The 21,433-nt window shown below is 36.6% G+C and overlaps 1 non-coding gene across 1 annotated transcript; it reads left to right on the forward strand.

The window, feature by feature from the left end:
• Window positions 1-20,216: 20,216 nt before the first annotated feature.
• LOC127490394 (U6 spliceosomal RNA) lies at window positions 20,217-20,323 on the forward strand. Its single transcript, XR_007918356.1, has one exon. It is a non-coding gene; the product is annotated as a U6 spliceosomal RNA (small nuclear RNA).
• The last annotated feature ends 1,110 nt before the right edge of the window (window positions 20,324-21,433 follow it).

The raw sequence follows: 21,433 nt of genomic DNA on the forward strand, positions 1-21,433 counted from the left end.
TTGCTGCAACTTGAAAATATGAATGCCTAAGAGATATGTTTGATCCATATAAGATAAGGAATGCATATACTTTTTGTGAGGCTTGAAATGCTCCTTTTGTGGGGTGGGTGGTATTTAAGGAAATAGTAAAATATAATATGTCAATAGTAGTGGAAATAGTATATTGAATCCTGAATACCTACTTAAAAAAGTTATGCAGGAGTCTTGACAGTTTGGAGTAAGGCATGAAGAATTAACTTATGCAGATTGGTGATCAATAATGTTAAGATTCTTTATTTTTCTCTTTACATTTCTTTACAAGCAACAAATGTGATAGAAGTGAACAGAAGTAGAAGAGACTGTTATAACTTTCTGTAATGGGGCCAGCGCTGTGGTGCAGCAGGTTAATGCCTTGGCCTGAAGTGCTAGCATCCTTTATGGGTGCCGGTTCGAGTCCTGGCTGCTCTACTTCCCATCCAGCTCTCTGCTATGGCCTGGGAAAGCAGTAGAAGATGACCCAAATCCTTGGGCCCCTGCACCCACGTGTGAGACCGGGAAGAAGCTCCTGGCTCCTGGCTTTGGATTGGCACAGCTCCAGCCATTGTGGCCAATTGGGGAGTGAACCATACGGATGGAAGACCTCCCTCTCTCTCTCCCTCTCTCTCTCTCTCTCTCTGTGTGTGTGTAACTCTGACTTTCAAATAAATAAATAAATCTTTAAAAATAAAAAATAACCTTCTGTAACACATAAAGTCATTCTCTTTTTTATGTAGATTCTATGTAGGGAAACTTTTATATTATTATTTGAAAGCTCTAAATTCTCATTTATTACTTTTTAATAAGCCCACAGGTAAAAAGTTCAGTCATTTTGATAGCACCATTGTTCTTTTTCTGTTTGTTTATTTTAATGTGTATGGCTGGGGCCAATATTGTGGTGTAGCAGGTAAAGTTGCTGCCTGCCATATCAGTATCTTATATGGACACTGGATGGAGTCCCAGTTGCTCCACTTCTAATCTAGCTCCCTGATAATGGCCTGGGAAAATCTCTCTCTCTCTCTCTCTTCCTCCTCCTCTTCTTCCTTCTCCTCTTAATAAGTCTTTCAAGTAAATAATTAAATAAATCTTTGACAACAACAACGACAACAGAATAACACATATGGTTTGCAGCTTAGACACTTGGAAAATCAGAAGTGTTCTTCCAAATGTTTAATGTATTTAAAATACATATTAGCAAAATATTTATACACCCTAGAATTCAGATTCATTTTTCTAAGGACCTTTTTTTATTATCTAATGTGTGTATGCAGATATATATACTATATATATATATATATATATATTGCAATTAAAAAGGCTTCTTTCTTTAACACTCTGTATCTGCATTTCTTTTACTTTCAATGCTTGTGAATTTCTATTCTTTATCCATCTTTCACCCGAAATTGTGGTGAGGTTATCCCTAGAGTGGTCCCTTAAAACATTCTTATCTCTGTAACAGTGTCTGATCACATTCCAACACTTCAACTTTATCTTTTGACCCTGATTAGCCCTTAAGAAATAATGGAAGAGGGCAAATCCCACCTTAGAAAACTGTAGAAGGCACAAATTCAATCAGTAGCATTGTCTAGAGAACCTAGAAAAATAAGCAGATCAGAGAAACAATGCGAAAAACAAGTGCGCCCACCAATGTAAAATGTATGCATCTGTTTAATTTAATTTTTGATGAAAGAATTATCATAAATACATTCATTAGTATAAGTGCTGTTTTAGATAATGATGACTGCTTGTATTCTACAATTGTCAGGTGAGTTTATTTCAGAGAAGATATTTAGATTTTTGAACAGGCTTAAGTGTTAAGTATTCTTGTTTTCTACTTTAGGAAAATATTTTCCCTTACATTGGTAGGAGGGATATGTAAGAAGGAAGGAAGTAAAGAAAAGAAAGGCAATTGATATGAATTGAGCAATTAATAGAGGTCAAACATTACATTCAATTCATTAACTCCTATAACAGTACAGTGAATGAGTTATGTCTTTGTGCAGTTATATTTGCAGGAGTTGAAGTTTACAGATAACTCCATAATCGCAGAAGAGGAAAAATCTGGAAATTGACATCTGGGCACTCTTAAACCAGAAGTTATGTTGCTATGATGGTATGTTATTTTCAAACTAATTATTTTCAACTAGTTATTGAAATAAGCAATAAAAATCGTTGTCTTTCTGCTGAACATTTAGTAAAACCTCACTTCTCTATTGCTTCTCTGCCTTTTGGCTAAGATCAAGTGTATTGAAACCTCACTGCTCTTGAGTTCTCAGGTCAGTGAACTAATTTAAACCATTAAAAAATTTTAGACTGTGAGTAGTAGGCTATAGGACAATTTTCCATCATATACACATGTTAACAATATGAACAGGATAAACCTAAGCCTTTTTTTCATGACCAACAGTGATATCTTGAAGCCATGCTATATATCACAATATAATTATGTCATCAAGTATGACTCTTAGGTACAAAAATACCTGTTGTGACACAAATTGCCCAGTATATTTGCTTTCAGAATTGTTAGTTTTTGTCTTTTGTGGTTTACCTCCTTATTAATCGCAAATGTCACTTGTCACTTTTTCCTGTCAGTGTACTCTTCAACATCTACCGCCTTCTGTTGCCTAACATGGAGACCTCCGATAATTTAGGATTGGGAAAGGAGCAGTCATGCTTGCTGAATTTTTATCTAAATCAGGATTAAATAAACCTTGTTTGAGGATATTAAGAATTCTTCTATAACCACCCAATTTTGTCAACTATAATAAATTTCATGAAATCTCTTTTCAATTCTCAGAGGTAATTTTTCAATTAGGACTTCACTCTTAACTGATATTCAGGGAGGTACAGTTACTGGAGAACTGAGCTCTTGCCAAGTAGTCACCACATATAACTTATGAATGTTTTTTCTAGTCACTTGCTATCTTCCAAAGTGTTTCATTCGCATACAATTATCTTCAAGAGAAATTATAAAGGATGCTGATATTATAATTTCAGAGAAACATCAACTTTAAAATGAGTGGTAAATTAAGTGCACATTAAATGATTTTCAGATTCCTTTTATAATTTTATTTCTACTAACATAGATGTTCAAAAAATTTGAGAATCAAAATGTATTTATAGGTTGCAAATTTTTAAAATGCCTTTTAATAGCAATTTTTCCCCTACTTTCGCTATTTTGGTGGGCTACTTTTCATACCATTCAGCATCTTAGTATTTCATATTATCATCTGACTAGACTAGGAAATCATTGCTCTCATGATGTCTTCATTTCCTACTGTTTGATTGCATTTTAAATGAATATCTTTTCTTGCTAATCCTTGTGAGCCTTCCATAGATAAGTAGGCAAAATAATTTTCAAAAGCTGAATAAGGCACTTGTTCTTACACTTGTTTTCAAAGGCACATCTGCTCAGGTAAAATATCTCATTATTTTAAAAAAATTGAACTTTAAATACAACATACCTGGCAAAACATTTTGCAAAAATCACAGCTCTGTGGAAATTTAATGAAAAGAGACAAAATGCTTAACACCCTTAACACCTACAGTTGTGAAGTCAAATCATTAATCTTTATTCCCTTTTTCAAGTAGAGCCTAGATGCATTTTAACTTTTCACTTATAAAAATCTCATATAATATTTCCCAAAGTGCTTTTATAACTAATAAGAATTAAAGTTCTATCACACTGTAAAAAAATTAGCAGATAATGAGTCAACTTGCTATAAAACAAATTGACACAATATCACATTATAAATCTTCTGAAAATATTCCATGTAATATTGTAATATTGAAACTTTGAATATAATCATGCGTGTGATTACTTGATTTGCATGTATACTGTTTTAAAGTACATTATGCAGGAAGTGAGCTGTCAAAAGCTTATTTTTATTAGCATAAATTTGGATATAGGCCTATTTTGTAGGGTCTGTATTTGAGAAAGTTGCCTGGTCAAAAGAAACCCCATTATTATTAAAACATATTAACGAGCACTTATTATGCTTAGATTTTACTGAAACATACTGTAGTGAACAGGGTATTGGTCTTGAAACCAAGGTAAATGGACTTTTATTTAAGCTTAAGAGAATGAAGAAAGAAAGTTCAATGGAATATAATTTCTCAACAATATATTCATAGGATTAAAATTGTCTAGGTCAGATTTATTATTTATATATCAGCAATAAAAATTTTTAATGAATCTATTATTTTTCATCATGAAAAAGGTAGTAATGTTTTAGACATTTATGGAAAGCTGCATTTTCTAGAGTTTTATTCAGAACATTATATTATAATTTTCCACTCCATAGATTTCAAATTATTTAGGATTGTTAGAATTTTAATACTAAATAAAAGAACACTTCTATTTTCATAAGTTTATCTAGTCTGACAATTATTTGCCTCTAGTATGGAATAATTCTGTTTTTGAAAATTACTTTGAACCATAATAAACCAGATTTATTGTTAACGATGGCATCTTATCTTCAGAAGTACAGAAGTTTTTATTCAGTTCCAAGTTGCTGAGGTCTTCAGCGGTTGGTTCTGCGTGAAACTCCCTCTGGAAACCCACCTTGCTCCCTCATCCCCATGGGTCACATCTAAACCTCTAAACCAGCTCGGTTCTGACTTGTAGACGCCCTGATGCTTTTGCTTTTAGATGTTTGATTTTATACTCAGGTCCTCACAGTCTATTTGATTATGACTGGTAGCTCATTTGAAAATAATTTTTTTATCTTATTTTATCTTATCTGCCCAATGCTAATTAGTATCATGCGAAATTAGCTGTAGTTGCCTTCACTTATTTTTTTTTTTCAAGTGAGAGCTCTCTCCTGGCTTAATTTTGGATACTTTGGGGATATCAATGAGCTGTGGTATAGACATACTTCTGTCTTTTTCTCTCTGCTACTTAAACAACTGAGGAAATTACTACTTAGGCCATATTTTTGATTGAGTATTTGTAAGAGACCTAGAACCAGACTCTGGCTGCTCACCTTCCAAACATCTCCAAATCTGGCCTCCACTCACATCCCAATTCTGCTGAGTGTCCCATAATCTCCCCAGAAACCGGTGCAGCACAAAAACATAGGCATTCTCCTTAATATTCTTTGTGTTTCATTCATTATATCACCAAATCTTAATGGGATTACCTCCTAGGGACTCTTGAATATACCTGTCAACAGAGTCCCAGCTCCCTCCTTCGCACAATCCATCATCATCTTTGGACCAATACAGTAGCCTTCTGCTGGTCTCTATGCCTTCCAATGTCACTCCCAAACCACCCCCACAAGAAGGTCCTCCTCAGAGCAACCAAAACGTTTCCCAACAACAGCAGAGAGAATTTCATTCCTCTTTTTGTTGGAAGGCCAAAGTCTTCCTGTAGAGTCTCGAATATTTCCCCTTGAAATACTCCTCCTTTGCCAATTTTCTGTTTTGTTCACCTCCAATGAACCATTTTCCATTTCATTGTTTCTAGTTAATTATTATTCTCTTGGTTAACAGTTCAATACTTCACCTTAAACAAGATCTTCCATGACCTTAAAGTACATCAGTTCTCCCTTTTATATACTTTCTCTTTTTTGTATTCTGATACTTATTTATTTATTTAATTACTGCATTCATGTATTCATCTGTCACATATGAATGGAACAAAAATTTATATAAACTTTATGTGTCATGGATGATGGATATATATACACAATGATTTATTCATGTTATATCCATTATCTTACTCATATTATTTCTTTTTTCTATTAAATTTTTATTTATATAAATGGAACAAACTTCATATATCTCATACATACAGTTTTAAGAACATAATGACACTTACCACACCATCCTCCCTTCCTTCTTCCCTCACTCACTCTCACCCTTCCTCCTACTTCCTTTCTTATTTTTCTTTCAATTTTTGTGGTAATATGCTTTTTTTTTCCTTGAGAACAAGTTTTATCATTAACTGCAGAAGCTCCTAAGGAGGCAAGCAATGAAGGTGGGCACTTAGGTTTTTCCAAAACTTATGAGACATAAGATTATCCTCCACTTAATACGTTAAAACGAAGTATATCTTTGAGAACAAGTTTTCCTATTAACTCTCATAATACAACTCTTTGAGGACAGAGGTCCTGTATGGGAAATTAGTGCACAGTGACTCCTGTTGTTATTTATTTAGCAATTAACACTCCTTTGAATGACCTCACTGATCACCCAGGGCTCGACATCAGCTGCGTAGGCTATGGCAGCCTTTTGAATCCAAACACTCCTTCAGTATTTATACAAGGCCATAGCAAAGTAGAAGTTCTCTCCTCCCTTCAGAGAAAAGTATATCCTTCTTTGATGACCACTTCTTTCCACTAGGGTCTCACTCACAGAGATCCCTCAAGTAGGACACTTTTTGCCTCAGTGTCATAGAAATCTCTCTTTTCCCTTACCATATTTATCTCAGTTTGTGAAAATATATGTGTTATATGAATATGTAATTAATGCCTTGCTCTCACTTCAGAATTGAGGCATGGTATGTTTTATTCACAATTATATACCTAGGATCTACCACTATATTTGCTAAATAGTAGCGTATTGCTAATGAGGTTTAGGCAAACAGGAAGTTAACCTTGAGAATAAAATAATGATTCTTTTCAAAGTATAGTTCTAAATATTCTGAAACACCTGAAAAAAATATAAAATTACTTATTGGTGAATACATTTATCTTGAGAAAAACAACTCTTATGAAGATGTCTGATATAGGTATTACTGTGTTCTATTCTTTGCTGCCAGAGAAATATAACTATTTGTGGATGTAACTTCATGAAAAATGGAATTAATAGATAATTTTATTTTGGTGCAAAAATTTTGAAATCTTTTCATCGTACTTATTTCCTGTGAACTTTTTGAAGTTTCTTCATACATTGGCCAAAGATACTCAAAGAAATTTCAGACTATCAAATTAAGCAAAAGACATTAAAAGGAATAAATAATAGTCAAGCAAAGTCAGTGATGATGGATAAATAAATAAATAATGATTAGGGTTCTAAACTGAACCCTATGATGACTTTTAAAAGACCAATTCTTAGAGCTTTCTAAAGAGCTTTGATACTCAGATAACGATTATGTGATCAATAATTGAGATACTCAGGAATTATTACCTTTATTAAAAGGAACATGTCATTTGATGGGATTGGATGTAACAAGCCGAAGAGGTATTTCAATAAAAAGGCTTTGCAGAGGGGCTGTAATGCCAGCATAGCAGGTAAAGCCATTGCCTGTGACACCCTTACCCCATGTGGGTGCCTGTTCTTATCCCAGCTGTTCCATTTCCAAACCAGCTCCCTGTTAATGGCCTGGGGAAAGCAGTAGAAGATAACCCAACTGTTTGGCCCTTACCATCCACATGTGAGGCCCTGGATGCAATCCTCGCTGCTGGGTTTGACTTGGCCCCGCACTGGCCATTGTAGCTATCTGGTGAGTGAATGAGTTTATGGAATATTTCTCTTTCTCTGTCTGTCTCTCCCTCCATCTGGGTAGTGAACTAGTAGATGGAAGTTCTCAGTAACTCTGGATTTCAAATAAATAGATAGGTCTTTAAAAAAAGATTTGCAGAAACTAAGGGTCACACTGAAGATAGAAACTCTTCCTAGAAAGTGTGTATTGGTTTTGATTCAAGTGGATCGTTTTGGGTGCCTTTGTTTAATGAGACCCAAGCATAAACTTGTCCTTAATGAGTCAATCACTGTGCCTTGCTAGAAGATCAGTTTTGAAATTATAGGTGTAGAGTATAAAGCAACCAAAGTATGATGTGCAGAAAGAATGAAAATGAGTCAAATAATAAATTCTCAGGCCTGACCAATTTTTTTTAAAAAAATTCAATTTATAAGCTCAATAGTAACTGGAAGAGAAAGCCCTTGATCTACAATAACAGAGAAGCTAAAAATTATATTTGTAATATTTACTTACCTATTTGCCCGTACACACACATGCACACACACACTTATCTCATTTTATAGATAAATCTTTGGGGGGCAGCACTATGGCATAGAAGTGCCTGCAGTGCCGGCATCCCATATGGGCTCCAGTTCGAGTCCCTGCTTCTCCACTTCCATTCCAGCTCTCTGCTCTGGCCTGGGAAAGCAGTACATGATGTCCCAGGTCCTTGGGTCCCTGCACCTGCATGGGAGACACAGAGGAAGCTCCGGGCTCCTGGCTCCAGATCAGCATGGCTCCGGCCATTGCAGCCATTTGGGGAGTGAACCAGCAGATGGAAGACCTCTCTCTCTCTCTCTCTCTCTCTCTCTCTCTCTCTCTTTCTGCCTCTCCTTCTCTCTCTGTGTAATTCTTTCAAAAAAATAAATAAATATTTTTTAAAAAAGATAAACCTCTGGAGTACGAAAAGTTAAGATATTGTGTGTGTGTATGTGTACACCTGTATTATCCATAAAGACCAGTTAAGTATTTATAATGAGTTAGCTTGGTTATGAATTGTATGCTACTTCTTGGAATGGACAGTTAACACTAGCCAATTTGATCCTCAGGTCAGATTTACCTTAGTGCCAAATCTTTGCGGATGTAAGATAATATCTGTATGTTATTTGGAACCAAAAGGTGAACAAAATAATTTTATTCATTAAAATTAGAAATATAGATGGAAAAATAATACAAAGACAAAAAGGGACATTTTCAATATTGCTGAATAGAAAGGATCTACATCCATCTCAGACAGAAAAAAATTTTCAGAATAATGAGAGAAGAACTGCATTTTCAGAGGATTGTCTGAGAGAATGTTTTATGAAAAAAGCCTACGTGACACATGGGATGCCATTAACTGAATAAATATTTGTATTATAGGGATACCTACAGAAGAAGAGACAGAAGAAGGAAGGTATTGGCAATCTACTTATTGTGATCCTACTTATGTTTGAATATATAATTGATAGTTAATTGAAACTCTTCTTTGAACATTCAGTAATATTAATACATTGATTAACTTTTTATAATTTTGAGTATTTTTTTCCTACTTTGTATTGAAGCAATTTGATTTTATGCTATTCTACCTTCAAATTATGTGAGTTTTATGAAATACTAATTAAAAGTCCTTACCATTGGCCCCAACCTTCTAATATGATTAAAGAGTTTTCTGAAGCATGCAATATTCTCATAATGAATTATGCCACTTTCCCCTGATGGCTCAAAAGTTGAGTTCCTTTACTAAACCCTAACCCATGCACAATCAGCCCATTGTCTGAGATTCTCTGTAATTTCCAGTGGACTGTGTAATGTCTCATTCTTTCTCTCTTCCATTAATTCAGCTGGCATGGTTTGATCTCTGTATCCATTAGACCTTTCACTGATTATGAAATCATTCTTGAAATTGAGAATCATAGGCCAGCAATGCGGCTTAGTAGGCTAGGCCTCTGCCTGTGGCACCAACAACCCACATGGGTGCTGGTTTGAGTCCCAGTTGCTCCACTTCTGATCTAGCTCCCTGCTGATGGCTTGGGAAACAGTAGAGGATGGCCCAAGTGCTTGGGTCCCTGCATCCACGTGGGAGACCTGAAAGAACCTCCTGGCTTCAGATCAGCCCTGCTCTGGCCATTGTGGTCATAATAGGGAGTGGACCAATTGATGGAAGAACTTTCTCTTGTCTCTCCCTCTCTCTCTCTATGACACTACCTCTAAAATAAATAAATCTTTTAAAAAAAGAAATTGAGATTCAAAATAAAACATGATCATTTTATTATTGCTACAAAGATCCTACTTTTATGGGGTGGGTATCGTAACTGGATTTACTCCAAGTTCTTGTCTTGGTGTGAGAGAAGAATTCAAAGTGGAGACATAGATAGAGTAGGGTTCATTTAAAGAGACTAAAAGGATAGTATACACTCAGGAATGAGCACAAGCAACCTCATGATGGGTAATCATCCTCACCCCAGTTCAGTCACCCTCTTTGTGAGCTAGGGGGTGGTTCCCTAATTGAATATTCAAATAGATTCTCTGAAGCTTCATGACATATCCATGTGGAGCTCAGCGTACACAAGTTCATTATGGCTTCTTCTGCATGTTGGAGGAGGCTCAGGTATATCATAGGAAAGTAGGTGTGTCACATCAATAAGGAAGGGGATGGGATTTTAGTGGGACAGGGAGGGCTAAAGCATGAAGACTGACGGAAAACCTGGAAAACCTCTCAACTCAATTGCTCACTAACTAGCACCCTATGCAAGCCCATATCACTAGTCTTTTTGAGAAATGTGGTTTTTTTTTATTCAATTAGATGAAAAGCAACTTATAAGAAGGTAGAAAGTAATAGTACCAAAAGTAATATTCTAGGTCATTATCACATTTAAAGTGAAAATAAGCATAACACATACATGAATACTATCAGTGGGAATGGAAGAGTCAGAACCTTCAAAAGCCCACTTCCCCATAAAAGCAATGATGCAAGAGACAAAATTAGAGACAAAAACAAGCTTTTTAAAAGGTTTAAAAATTCATATTACCAACAATTCAAGGAACATTTGTTCAATAAAAGTGTGCAAATCATAGCAATAATGGCAAAAATGGCCTTTTAACTGGCATTATTAGTAATAGAATATTCCTTAAACTTAGTCCTTTCTCCCTCTCCCCAATTCTACAATGCATTTGAAAATAGTCTCCAAATTATGGTGGAAACCAGTAGCCCAGTAGCAAGCAGAATGGAAAGAATGTATTTGGTACCCTTCAAACCTCCGTCCTGGAAAATTGTCATTATCCAACTTGTGTCCATTTTCTTTGAAACCTCCATTTGCAAGGTTTCTCTTTATTTGACCTGATTCGGACTTACTGGTGTGAACAGGATTTTCCCCAGAGGCAATTGCTGAAAACAGCTCGTAATGCTGCAACAACTGGAGACAGAGATTGCAGTGGGAGCAGTAAGTACTTGACCAAAACCTACAGAACACAAAGCTTGGGAATGGGAGGTCCCCCTCTAGGATGTACTAGAAGCTCTGGACTATTACATGAACTCTACGAGCCACATACATGCTATAGGAAAGATCTGAAAACACTCTTCAGTTTTTTTCATCTTCATTTGATGTGACATATTCCAAGGGATAGAAAAAGTATGTCCACCAAAAATTGCACACAGCATAGTGATCTTTTAAAAATTAAGGGTAGCATGCCTGTTGTGGTACAGTAGGTTAAGTGGCCTTTGGGGACTCCCACATCCCATATTGGAGTGTTAAATCAAGTCCTGTCTTCTCTGCTTCCAATCTAGCTTCCTGCTGATGTGCCCGGGAGGCAGCATATGATGGCCCAAGTACCTGGGTTCCATCTACCCAGGTAGGAAACTTGAGTGGAGTTCCTGACTCTTGGGTTTTGTCCTGACTTATATCTGAATGCTGTGGGTATTTGTGAAGAGAACTGGCAGATAGAAGATCTCTCAATATATGTTCTCTCTCTCTCTCTCTCTCTCTCTCTCTCTCTCTCTGTTTCTCCACCTCTCTCTGTCAATCTACCTTTCAAATAAATAATTTTTTAAAATGGATAAACTTGGGGGCCGGCACCGTGGCTCACTAGGTTAATCCTCCACCTGCAGAGCCGGCATCCCATATGGGTGCTGGGTTCTAGTCCCAGTTGCTCCTTTTCCACTGCAGCTCTCTGCTGTGGCCCAGAAGGGCAGTGGAGGATGGCCCAGGTGCTTGGGCCCCTGCACCCGCATGGGAGACCAGGAAGAAGCACTTGGCTCCTGGCTTCGGTTCGGCGCAGTGCCGGCTGTAGCGGCCATTGGGGAGTGAACCAACAGAAGGAAGACTTTTCTCTGTCTCTCTCTCTCACTGTCTATAACTCTACCTGTCAAATAAATAAAAATAAATAAATTAATTAATTAAATAAAAATAAAATATATAAACTAATACTTGGAGAAATTCATTCCCAACAGACATACCCTATAAGAAATATTTCTTCTATCCAAAATGAAAGAACATTAATCAGTGAGAGAAATGAATGTGAGGAAACACACAGTTCCACATAAATAAGTTGTTTAGAAACCTTTTTTCTACAAAGATAAAAGGCATAAAGCAATAACAGTAAAAAATGTAGAGGAATAGAACATATAAAGATGATATTGGTATGCTGATACTTAAAGGAAGGAGAGAGATAAGTGTAGAAGCAAAGCTTCTTTGCACTACTGAAATTATGACATTAGTTTGAACTACATTGTTATAAATTAAGGTATTAATTTTAACCCACAGGGAAATCATCAAGAAAATAATTCCTAGTATATAATAAAGGAAAAAAAGAAATTTAAAATGCCAAAATAAAACTACTTATTTAACAAAAAGAAGAAAATAATGGAAGATTACGGAAGCAAAAAAAATATGACATAAAGAAAACACATAGCAAAATAGCTGACACAGATATGTCACAGTAATTCCATTAAATTGAAACGGATTAAAAAGATTCCATCGAAAATGATGAATTAGAATAAAGGATATTTTTAAATGACCCAATGGTATACCATCTGTAAGAGACACATTTTAAATTCAAAGGCACAAATAAATTGACAATTAAGGACAAAAACATAAAGCATTCAGACTACTCAAAAGAATGCTAGATTGGATATATTAACATAAGTCAAATTTAAATTTAAGAGAAAATTGTTACTGAAGATAAAGACAGTGGTATAAATCCATTAGGAAGACTCATCATAATAACAAATAATATGGGTGCCAGTACAAGTCCCAGCTGCTCCACTTCCAATCCAGCTCCCTGCTATTGTGCCTGGGAAAGCAACAGAAGATGACCCATGTTCTTGGGCCCTTGCACCCACATGGGAGACCCAAAAGAATTTCCTAGCTCTTTGCTTCAGTCTGTCTCAGCCCTGGACATTGCAGCTATTTGGAGAGTGAAGCAGACTCTGCCATTCAAATAGTAAAATAAATCTTGAAAAAAGTAATTAGAGAATATTTAAATAAATAGAAAATATAGATCATACATGCATGAATTGGAAAACTTACTATTGCTGAAATGACAATATTTTCAAAATTGATCTCCATATTCAGTGCAATCTATATCATAATCCCATCTGCTTGTTTTGCTGAAATTGTCAAATCAATTCTGTATCTCATATACAAAATTAAGAAACCCTAAATAGCCAAAATGATCTTGAACAGTAACAGAGTTACAGAACTCATGTAACCTTATTTATTAAATTTAATACAACGTGAGAGTAATCAAGGCAATATGGCGTGGGCACAAGGATAAACAGAAGGTGAACTAGAATAAGAATCTAGAAGGACAAAACCTGCATTTATGATCAAGTGTCTTTAGACAAATGTCCCAATAAGAAGAAATAATCTTTTCAACAATTGATGCTGAGACAACTGAATAGTCAGATGCAACAGAAAGAAGTGGAAACTCACCCACCCAGTGCTGTGTACATAAAGTAACAAAAAGCAATTTAAAATCTAAAAGTAAGGAGTAAAAATATAAAACTTTAAGAAAAAAACAAGGTGGGGAGGGAGCTTTCATCATATTTGATAAACAATGCTTTCTAAAATATTTAACCAAAAGTATAATTGATGATAAAAATGATAAATTGCATTTGTCAAAATTTCAAAATATTGTCCTCTGAATTACACTGTAAGCAAAGTGAAAACACAATACACAAAATGGCAGAAAATATAAAGCAATCATATCTCTGATAAGAGAATGATACTGAAAATAATAAAAGAGCTTACAGATCAATGAAAAGATAACTCAAAATTGTGCAAAAAAGTTTTATAGACATTTCCACAAAGAAATATGCAAGTGTCCAATAAGTATCAGCAAACATACTCAACAGTATTAGTCATAAGGGAAATGAAAATTCATGCACAATGACATAACACATCACACGCACTAGGAAAACTAGAATTCAAAAGAAGTGCATTAACAATTGTTGGCAAGGGCGTGAAGAAATTTGAGCACTCCTGCACTGCTACTGACAATACAGACTGATGCTACTATTTTAGAAAATTGTTCCAAGTTACGTCAAATGACAAATATGTAACTGTCATTTGATCTAGCAATTCCAACCAATATAAACAACAAAGAGTACTACAAAAATATGTTTATGCAAAAAACCTGTACATGAACCTTAATAACCAAAAAGTATATAGAATTCAAATGTTCATCATCTATAAATGAATAAACAACTATCTTTATAAAACGGACTATTTGGAAGAGGGAATTGTAGTACAATTACAAAAATGCCATCATGTTTGGAAAGTTAAATTGGTTACAATATGTGAAGTCTTTACGGTGACACCAGGCACTTAATGATCACTCAATATATGTTAATTCTATAGTTATTATCTCTACACTTTCCTCATAGGAATTCCTCACTACTATCAAAACTATCTACTGACTATCCCCTCATCACATGTCTTAATGCCTTTGATAAAGACATTAAGTTACAATGGTACTAAACAGCTTTCCTAATGCAAGGCTTAAACCAGATCTGGGGTGAAGCAGAGTGTCTTCAGAGTCTGTGGTACTCACCACCACAACATACAGTTCACTTCTTTAGTCCTAAAGAGTTTGGGATTAATTTTGTTTGGAAAAAAAAGAGAAAATCCCATATTATATGAGTTTCCAGAATATTGGTCAAGTACAACTATGTACTGGGGAAATTGAAAGGAGTCAAATTTTGTACCTAGCAAATTAATTCTAAGAGTATAACAACTTGTATCTTGAAATTTACCAGAAAGCAACTAGCTTGTAATTAGAATTAGCTCATAGGAGTTGGACAGTATGGACAGATTCATATTACCATTGCATGTAATGGAAAAATATAGGTTTCCCAGTGGTTTCTCGCTCTGCACAAAAATGACTTATGCTGTCAGTGGAACAGTGATTATACCCATTAGTGAAATATAAAAATCCAGCTCAATTAAATTACTTATGCTACTTTTTTCTTTTCCTATGAATATATTTTGACATTCAAGCACATCTTCATGAGCTAACAGAATTTGAAGCAGCTACAATTTATTCTGTTTCTAATTGTGGTTAAATGATTATGTGATTCATCGATAAACAGATAGCTAAATTTCACAGTATATCTTAGTTTACAGAGAGCTTCTGACACTATGACATGCAATAATGTAGTGAAGGGGAGGAAGGAGAATGCAGATTTGTTATTTCACAAATGCTTCCATAACTTAAGGTTTAATTTAATGTTTTGGCTGAAAGCTGTTATGTTAGAAGAGTACAGAAAAATAAATTTGAAAACATAAATTGTAAGAGAATATAGCATTTCATCTCACTGAAGAGGTAGCAATTATTAACAGTTGCTTGGCAAAGGAAGACATGGACAGTGAATAAGAATGATTTTTAAATTATTGTACAATCCCCTCAGTTACAATATATCTAATTGAATCAGAAAGCATGATTACAACAATAGGCATTAAATTCTTATTAGTTTGTGAAATCTATTTTTGTCCATTTTTCTTAGGGTATAGCTTAGATGAATATTTATTGGCTTACATGAATATCCTTCATATGGTTATGTAAATATGGCAGATAGGTTCAAGCAATTGCTCCACTTTTCTGTAATATTTATTGCAAACAAGCCCCCCACACACACACCCCTACCAGAAAAAGATTACAATCACAGTGATAATTATTTGTTGTATGCAAATATCTCTTTTCAAAATAATTTGCCAAATAAATAAGCATTCAAATTTTATTCTTCCTATAAGTGGGCAAAACTAAGATGATGAATAGTGAGGTACAATGCTTGAATGTTTTAGTGCGAAGCATATTTTTAACAACATTCCTGCTTTTGGTTTTGTATATTCAGTATATTTGTGTAACAAATTTTTAATTTTTGAATAAAGATTTACAGAAAAGTTGAGAAGTACCACAGAGAAGTCCCATGTTCTATATCTTCCAAATATTCAAAACCATACAATAGTGCAACACATTTGTCAAAATTAATAAACAATGATACACTCTCACTGAAGATCACACTTCATTCATATTTAATTTCCCAAGTGGAGTATTGTCATGGACGGCTGTGAGTATAGCCTGGACAACTATCAAACTAACTTCCACCCAGTTGGCTCCTCGGTGACCCATCCTGAGCACTACCAGAGGTTTGACGTGAAGACCTTTGCCTTTGTATCAGAGGCCCAAGCACGCTCTAGCCTGGTCTACTTCCACTGCAGTGCCTTAATCTGCAATCAACATTCTCCTGACTCTCCTTCGTGCTCTATGACTTTGCCCTGGGTCATCTAGACACAGGTGAGGGAACACTGAAGAGGAGAGAGAGACAGCCAGCTTCCCAGGACCCATTCTGTTACCAAATGGCTCTTCCTTCAGAGGTGTTGGGGATTCCAAGGAGCATGGGATGGCTGGAGATGTTGCTTCTAAAACAATGGCTGCTGTGGCTGCCTTAGCAGGTGTAGTGGCAACTCTAGGCTTCATCAGCTACCTGTGTAAAAAGAGGACCATGATGTTAAGTCACTAACTTGACTTGCAAATAAAATGGTTGAAATAAAAAAAAAAAAAATCCCACTCACTTAGCTGTGCTCTCTCCTCAGGCTTTTTGTGGCTGTGGATTTTCCTCCATCTTGGGAGATGGTGAGAGTGTAATAACACTGTTAAGATATGTTGTAAAATTAAGACTTTTGGAAAATTAAGAAAGGAGTGATGTGTTCTCAGAAGGAGGCTGAGCACATGAGATCAAGGTTATTATTTCTTTTTTGACAGGTAGAGTTATAGACAGTGAGAGAGAGACAGAGAAAAAGGTCTTCCTTCCGTTGGTTCACTCCCCTAATGGCCGCTAAGGCCGGCACTGCGCCAATCCAAAGCCAGGAGCTAGGTGCTTCCTCCTGGTCTTCCATGCAGGTCCAGGGACGCAAGCACTGAGATCAAGGTTATTTATGACTGTAACTCTTAACCTGCATCATCTGGCTGAGTTTATATTTGTCAGATTTCTCCACTATATTCTTTCAGCCAATCCCTTCCCGTCATGTACAATTTGAAGGGATTATATGAGCAAACAATAACATTTAATCAGTGAGTGATTAGACTCTCCCTACTGAAAGGTGGAGCATTTAAAATATTCAGAATTAGTCCACAAGAAAGAGTTGTCTCATCTTCTATTTGTATTCAAACACATTTTTATTTATTTATTTTTTTGACAGGCAGAGTGGACAGTGAGAGAGAGAGAGACAGAGGGAAAGGTCTTCCTTTTCCGTTGGTTCACCCTCCAACGGCTGCCGTAGCCATCACACCATGCTGATCCGAAGCTAAGAGCCAGGTGCTTCTCCTGGCCTCCCATGCAGGTGCAGGGCCCAAGGACTTGGGCCATCCTCCACTGCACTCTCAGGCCACAGCAGAGAGCTGGACTGGAAGAGGAGCAACCGGGACAGAATCTGGTGCCCCAACCAGGACTAGAACCCAGGGTGCCTGCGCCGAAGGAGGAGGATTAGCCTATTGAGCCACGGTGCCGGCCCAGACACATTCTTAATAAATACAGGCTCATGAGCATATATTATAAATTTTGAGTATTTCTTCTGCTTCAGTACAAGGCTGCTTATTATATTTTCCAAACTGTTCAAGCTTTGATGATTGGTAGCTGTATCATTTGGCCATTAATTTAAAAAAATTATTTTTGTGGGCCAGTATTGTGGCATAACATGTTAACCATTGCATGAGACGCCAACATATCAGAATGCAGGTTTGAGTCCCAAAAATTCTTCTTCCAATCCAACTCCATGCCAATGCACCTGGGAAAGCAGTGGAAGATGGCCTGAGCACTTAGACCCCTGCACCCATGTGGGAGAACCAGATGGGAGTGAGCCAACAGATGGAATATCTCTCCCTCTTTCTCTCTCTCTCTCTCTCTCTCTCTCTGTGTGTGTCACACTACCTTTCAAATAATAAATCAAATTAATCAATACTTTTTAAAAAGTTTGGGGTTTTTATTAGGAAAGCAGGGAAATTGAGAAGGAGAGAGGAGAGAGAGAGAGAGAGAGAGAGAGAGAGAGAGAGAGAGAGAAGGAGAGGGCGAGGGAGTGGGAGAGAGAGAGAGAAAGAATGGCTGCTGTGGCTGGGCCAGGCAAAAAGCAGGAACCAGGAACTCCATCTGGGTCTCCTACATGGGTAACAGGAGCCCAAGTACTTGGACTGCCTCTGTTTTCCCAGGCACGTTATCAGGGAGCTAGACTGTAAGCAGAGCAGCTAAGACTTAAACCAGCCATCATATATGAGATACTGGCATTGCAAGTGGTACATTGATCTGCTCCACAACACAAGACCCTATTATGTTCTTTTAATATCTATCTCTCTTCCAGCACTTTCTAACTTTCTAAATTTCCTATCTCAGGTCTTTTGTTTTAGCATTTCAGACTAATAAGGCATATTAAGCACAGTCATAATTTGTGCTCCCCTCTGATATGACATAAATTAGAAGAGGTTGTTCATTAGACTAGCATGTGAAGTGCATTTCTCCAAATACACTTCCATGCTTCTCCTCCCCTCTGAACAGCTTCAGATAAGTGTGAGAACTGAAAGGGAGGATTAATAAACCTATCTTCAATAGTTTGTCACCAACCTATAGAGATAAAGAAGCCTTTAGAAATTGGTCAGGGGAGGTTTAGGCACCATCTCTCCCCCCATCTGAGCTATTTCACATTAATAGCTAATAGATCTTTGATGTAGTAATTTTATCTTAGTCTGTTTTTAACACTTCAACAAGATACTGACTGCTGGGTACTTTTAAGATGAAGAGAGGTTTATTTGGCCTACAATTCCGATTGGTAGTATTACATAGCATGTCACAGCCTGACAGAGAAGAAGAAAGGAAAATGACCTTGTGTAAGGAGGGACGAAGCACATGGGGTGGTTTCATGTTAAGATAACCTACTCCTGGGGCAGGCATTTGGTGCGTAGTTAAAAGCTGCTTACGATGCCTCCCTCCCATATCAGAGTATATGGATTTAAGCCCTGGCTCTGCCTGCAGTTTCAGCTTCCTGCTAATGTGCACCCTGGGAGGCAGCAGGTGATAACTCAACTCGATGGGTTCCTGCCACCCACACGGGAGGCCTCAGATTGAATTCTAGGTCTTGGTTTGGCTTGGATCAGGCCATTTCTTTTGCTGGCATTTGATGAGTGAAGCAGAAGATGGAAGATATCTTTCTATCTATCAAAGAAACAAAGGATAAATAAAAATAATTTTAAAAACTCAACATACTCTTCATTAAAATAATTCACTCCTGTATGATCCAACTCAGTCTGCAAAACCAAAACTAAACTATTCATGAAGTGGAGCTGCCATGACCTAATCATCTTCTCCTAACACCCCTTCCATTAACCATCCACCACCTTGGACTCAAGCTTTCAGCATGTGAGGCTTTGGGGGACTCAGTGGAAATTTCTTACAGTGGAATGAGGATGAATGACAACTGATAGCAAAAATAACCACATTTTGCACAACAGAATTTCAGAATCTTTCCAAAGATTATAATTTGATGCAACATCGGAATCCTTAGTTTCATATTCACACAGTAAAACCCCAGTGCATACCAGAAAGATTACTGAATATATTACTGGATATGTGTGTATCTTTAAAAATGTATCCTAATAATATAAGCAGTAATATCTTACCCTCATTTTGGATCTGAAGTACAAATAATTAGATTCACTATAAAATTACCCTGATATATTTTTAGGGTTTTGCTAAACTACCATGAATTAATTTTGGGTCATCTATAGATGAATCAGTATCAATTTTGTATATAGTAATTTATTGCAAATTTTGAAGATTTGTGGACAGGTTATGATATCTGATTAATCAGCTATATATTCCCTCCTGTACACACACACTTGAACACACATATTAAGTGTTTCCTCGGTTTCCAATGAAGGGTAACAAGCAAGGAAGCATTTTCTAGCTGATAGCCATGGACTATTTCAGCTGAAGAAAATGCGAAGTGCTAATTCTACAAAGGAGGAATTGGATGGAGAGCAGGTAAGAAATCTATCTTCTTCGAATCCTCACAATCTATGTGTGTTGCTGAGATACTATTAAAGTAATTGATTTGTAGTGCTAAGATAATACACCTGTTATAGGTTTAGGGGAAGCACAAGTGAAGGTCTGATGTAAACAAATGGAAATATATCAGTTTCAGAAGTGTGACACTTGGTCTTGAGGTTCTTAGATTCTTATTCCGGAGAGCCACTTTACAATAGGAAACCTGTGCTCCCTTCGGCAGCACATATACTAAAATTGGAACAAAACAGAGAAGATTAGCATGGCCCCTGCACAAGGATGACACGCAAATTCATGAAGCATTCCATATTTTTAGTGATCCCTGGTAAATATAAGAGTGGGAATAAGAGAGGGAGGAGATGTACAATTTGGGACATGCTCAATCAGACTTTCCCCAAATGGTGGAGTTAGAAACGTGCCAGGGGATTCCAATACAATCCCATCAAGGTGGCATGTACCAATGCCATCTCACTAGTCCAAGTGATCAATTTCAGTTCACAATTGATCACACTGATAGGTTTAAGAGTCAAAGGGATCACACAAATAAGACTAGTGTCTGCGAATACTAACTGATAGAATCAAAAAGGGAGAGAACGATCCATCATGGGAAGCGGGATACACAGCAGACTCATAGAATGGCAGATGTCCTAAATAGCACTCTGGCCTCAGAATCAGCCCTTAAGGCATTCAGATATGGCTAAAGAGCCCATGAGAGTATTTTAGGCATGGAAAGCCAAGACACTCAGGAAAAAAAAAAAAAAAAAAAGAAAAGAAGACCTAAATGAAAGATCTCCATGAGTGAGATCCCAGTGGAAAGAATGGGGCCATCAAAGAAGGAGGTACCTTTCTCTGAAGGGAGGAGAGAACTTCCACTTTGACTATGATCCTGTCAGAATAAGATCGAAGTCCACAAACTCAAAAGGCTTCATAACCTTGGCAACTCATGACTAGAGCCTAGGGTGATTACTGATGCCATAAACAAGAGTGTCAAATTGTTAAGTCAACAACAGGAGTCACTGTGTACTTACTTCTCATGTGGGATCTGTCCTTAGTGTGTTGTCCAATGTGAAGTAACGCTATAACTAGTACTGAAACAGTATTTCACAGTTTGTGTTTCTGTGTGGGTGCAAACTGATGAAATCTTTACTTAATATATACTAAATCGATCTTCTCTATATAAAGAGAATAGAAAATGAATCAATGTGAATGGAATGGGAGAGGGAGCGGGAGATGAGAGGGGTGCGAGTGGGAGGGAAATTATTGGGGGGAGCCATTGTAATCCATAAACTGTACTTTGGAAATTTATATTTACTAAATAAAAAAATTTAGTAAAAAAAAAACAATAGGAAACCTTTTTAATGAAACTTTTATCCTAAGTCATTTGCAAAGCAATGGATCAGTGATCTTTCTTTTTCTGTGTGTCT

The sequence above is a fragment of the Oryctolagus cuniculus genome, chromosome 2 (genome assembly GCF_964237555.1).
Source record: "Oryctolagus cuniculus chromosome 2, mOryCun1.1, whole genome shotgun sequence".
NCBI lineage: Eukaryota > Metazoa > Chordata > Mammalia > Lagomorpha > Leporidae > Oryctolagus > Oryctolagus cuniculus.